The sequence below is a fragment of the Artemia sp. Qi Xiang Cuo genome, chromosome 7 (assembly GCF_049724085.1).
Source record: "Artemia sp. Qi Xiang Cuo chromosome 7, ASM4972408v1, whole genome shotgun sequence".
Taxonomy (NCBI): domain Eukaryota; kingdom Metazoa; phylum Arthropoda; class Branchiopoda; order Anostraca; family Artemiidae; genus Artemia; species Artemia sp. Qi Xiang Cuo.
Genome location: NC_142800.1, coordinates 62,157,008 through 62,161,393, shown reverse-complemented (window position 1 = coordinate 62,161,393; position 4,386 = coordinate 62,157,008). Strand labels below are relative to the sequence as shown.

The 4,386-nt window shown below is 34.1% G+C and overlaps 1 non-coding gene and 1 pseudogene across 1 annotated transcript; both read left to right on the top strand.

Moving 5' to 3' along the window:
- The first annotated feature begins 1,565 nt into the window (after positions 1 to 1,565).
- Positions 1,566 to 1,753, top strand: LOC148950544 (U2 spliceosomal RNA). Its single transcript, XR_016142017.1, has one exon. It is a non-coding gene; the product is annotated as a U2 spliceosomal RNA (small nuclear RNA).
- A 1,240-nt stretch (positions 1,754 to 2,993) lies between these two features.
- LOC148950543 (U5 spliceosomal RNA) lies at positions 2,994 to 3,110 on the top strand (annotated as a pseudogene).
- Positions 3,111 to 4,386: the final 1,276 nt, after the last annotated feature.

Genomic DNA, 4,386 nt, shown 5'->3' with positions numbered 1-4,386 from the left:
GGGTGACTTTGAGAAAAAAATGAGCGTGGAGGGGGCCTAGTTGCCCTTTATTTTTTTGGTCACTTAAAAAGGGCATTAGAACTTTTAATTTTCGTTCCAAGGAGCCCTCATACGATATTGTAGGACCACTGGGTCAATACGATTACCCCTGGGAAAAAAAAACAAATAAACACGCATCTGTCATCTTTCTTCTGGCAAAAAATACAAAATTTCACATTTTTGAAGATAGGAGCTTGAAACCTCTACAGTAGGGTTCTCTGATACGCTGAATCTGATGGTGTGATTTCATTAAGGTTCTATGACTTTTAGGGGTTCTTTCTACCTTTTTTCGAAAATCAGCCAAATTTTCTCAGGCGCTTAACTTTTGATGGTTAATATTAAACTTGATGAAACTTATATATTTGAAATCAGAATTAAAATCTGATTCTTTTTATGTATCTATTGGTACCAAAATTCCGTTTTTTAGAGTTTTGGTTACCATTGAGCCGGGTCGCTCCTTACTTACAGTTCGTTACCACGAACTGTTTGATTACCCGCTTTGCAGGTCTCCATCCTAAATTGCTATAGAGCCTATAGCGGTGTTTAGCATTAAGTAAAACAGTACCGAATTTACTATGATTTATTTTCGAAAAGCTAAATGTGGTCTCAGCCGACTAGGACGTTTTTATCAGAAAGAAAGCATGACATTACTATCTAAATAAATAATCTTAAACTTTGATATGTTAATATGAAAATGTTTCGCAACATTTGGATTTATAAAATCATACGGTGATTGTGCATTATGTTTTACACACCGCTATATACTGTAACGGGTATTTGCAATTGAGAAATGGATTGTAAGGCATGGTTTCTCAATGCGTTTACAATATCTAAGCTATCGTTTTTGGGGGGTTTAGGGAGGGAGGTACCTAGATTATGTTAGGTTACGTATTTAATTTATGCTAAGCTTTACCTCCCCCTCCCCCTAATGGGAAAATATATAGCCCAAATTAGTTTCTAAACTATTATATTTACATCCTATTTTATTTTAATTCACTAGCATTAACCGAACTTGATTTCTTTCGTGTGTAAGATATAATGCACAAGTACCAATCCTACTTATTTGGCTTTTGAGCTGCCTTGATCATGAAGCAGGCGCTCCAGGGGTGCAATTTGCTATGAGGCAGGGGGGCTGTCCCCTAGAGACCCAAGCTTGGCCCCTTTTTAGACCTCAGTTTGTCCCCCAAGCTGAAATTTAGTTTCTGCAAAATATCTTGTCAAACTTAGATAAGCCTGCATAATGCAAGGATCCAGATAAACAGGTAAGTTTTTTTAATATATCTGTCTGATTTCGGCATTTTAATTGACAATTTCGTCCAAGTCTTGATTGGAAAATTTTCCGTTTTCCATTATAATTTTGAGATAGACTTTGATATTACGGGAAATATTTTATGCTGTTTATAAAAATCTAAGAACAAAGTGATAAGTTAATTGAATGTTATTTGAGCATTGAAACCGAAATTAAATCTGTGATAAACTTTGTTACTTGTATAAAGTCTTCCATAATCCATGTCAAAAAATCGATTCTCGGGTCTCGGCCTTTTGGCTAAGATCAAAGTGTAGTATCTGTTCTTATCAGCTTAATATCTGATGCGGTCCCTACATGGGGCCCAGAATATTTAACTGATTTTTGGAAACCGGGGAATGTTGGGGCTTGCTGTCCCTTCACGCGTTGGCCCAGAATTGTAATACCTCCGGGATCGGCGCACCCTTTTCGAGGGAAAATCAAAGTCCATGAACTTAATCAATTATATGTATAATGCGCTTTTCATATTTTCTAGAAGCCACACCTGTAGTTTCCTCGCCCTTGAATATATTGAATATATATTTTTTTGCATCTGAAAAAAAACGAAAAACTGTTTATAATTTACCAAATTTAGTGGTGAAAAGCCAATGACCACTCGCCATAATTAAATTGAAGTCCCCAACCTGGATTGATGTCCCCATGCATCTTTTTCGAAAATAGTACGTAATTAATAATAGCTGAAATTTAAATTGATCCGAGATTCGAATAGAATTGTTGAATAGAAATAGAATTGTTTTTGGCTTCAGACGGCTTGGCTCTGTGGTGAGTTGTTAGTAGTAGATGTAATGAATAAAGCCCCCTTTTGGTTGTTAACGAGAAAATAATTGGCATAATCAGTAGAACGGCCCCTGGTTCTCAGAAATTAGCGTTCGCGCGGACCCCTGTCCACACACTGAAAACTTTCGTCGTTTGCGCCCTTTTATATGTCGTATATTTATTATTTGATAGAAAATAGTATACTATACAATTTGATGTTGTTAAGAAAATACTGAAACATGTAAAATAGATCATTCGGTCCTTTTGAAAAAATATTTTTTCTTCATAAACTTGCATGTTTCATATTTTACGGAAGAATTTTGCCTAAAATTCCAAGCATATGAGAGAGTTGAGCGTATACTGTCTAGATTCCTGATGCATTTTGTTTTCTGAAAACACCCTGTAATCATTAAATAAGTATTTTAAAATTGAACTAGAAATCGAATCAAATAGCAGAAATTTATATTAACTCACAAAGGCTAGTCTTAAAAAGTTAAATGCCCTTGGTCCACACACATTTCATCAAGTCAATTGTGTGGGTAACATATAAAACTGAAAATTCCTTCGTTACCGCGAAGCTTTATGGAAAATTTAAATGTAGGGGCCTTTGTCTACAGCAGCTGATCGACCAATCAGTTACATTGCAATTATTTTTGAGCTTGATTACTGAATATTTTTTTTATTTTATGCAGATGTACGTTTAGTACCATGTCATTAGAGTTGCCCATGAATTGCTGCTGATTGAATATGTTTCCTCATCATAGGATTTTTTTTGCCCGTATTTACTTGATTGAAAATTGAATTCTTTATCGCTTTCGAACCTTGTTAAGAAACCGATAAGGATTTACTAGGATTTATTCTTATATACTCAAGTCAACTCTAGGAATTATCATGGCTGTAGCCTCTCCTCATATCGAGTTAATCTTTCGGCTTTTACTAAAGATCACCGTGCGGAGGAGCAGTTGATGAGTCTTAACAAATATTTGAATGCCGAAAGGCAGACTAGTCTATATTCTTGTAGTATGTTCTAATATTCCAAGATTATGATTTGTTCCAGAGACTGGATGATTTTTCGAAGTTCAGACACAAACTGCATAAGTGACTCGTGTCGCTCGATTCACGTCAGCTCGCACATTCCCTTGAGCTTAGCTTTCAGAACCTTATTCAAGAAGTAATTTCTCATTGTCGATGCATTAAAAATGCAACAACTTCCCTTATAATGCCTATGGCATTTCTGATGCTCGAAACAGCTGAGCTTCTTGACAAGGAAAGGTTGAAGGAGGGGGGGGGGTTAAAGCAGAGACAACGAGACGTGTTTTTAGCTTTTTCTTGAATTTCAACTACAACACCACAGTGATTTGATACCATCATTGCAAACTAATCCGTCCTAATTCCAACACACTGAAGTAGGTTTAAGCCCATTTCTTCCATGAGGCTTATAACTAGCTGGCAAATTGCTTTTATGTTGACAGTCAGGTCTTTGTCTGCAGAAGGAATTTCAAAGGTGGCATAATTTCAAAGGTTGGAAAAAATAATAATAATAAAAGGAGAGTTGAGAAAAATTAAAGGGTTTACGGGTTTAAGGTTTTTACATTTGTATGATTTTTGTTTTTTCATTTTGTGGTAAGGATCTAGGTAGAAGATTAGAAAAAGGAGTTTTTAATTTTGGTATAAAAAATAAAAGAAAGATGGAATATATATTTATGGAATAAGATTAGATTTTAAGTTAAATATTCTAACTTTTAATAAAGTGTTTGATTTTAGAGTTTGATTAGAATTTTAAGATTATAATAGTTAGCTTCAGGATTTGTTCAGTATTTTTAAGTTTATATATTAGGTAAGATTTAAATTTAATTGAATAGTTAGGATGTATGGGGTTTATGATTGAATATAGTTTTATGGAAAATAGAAATAATATAGGAGTTTGTATGATGTAAAAAAAAAAAAGTTTAGATTTGAAGTATTTGGGACTTAGATTGTCGGGTTTAGATTTGAGGTCTTATATTTGAAGTTAGATTTGAATTAATGGGGTTTATCTTATGAAAAAAAAGTTTGAGTAAATTTTTAGGGAATGTAGAAATAGTGTAGGATTTTATGAATTTTTAGATTATAGATTTTAGATTTGGTAATTTTTTTAATGACTGTTTGGAATTTATTTTTAATTAGTGGAATTTATTTTATATGTTGACGGGGATACGATTCACCTGGATTGTGAAATATTTGATTTTTGGGATTTTTTTTCAGATTATTGCAGCTACGTAACAACGCAAAGCCCAGCGAGAGTA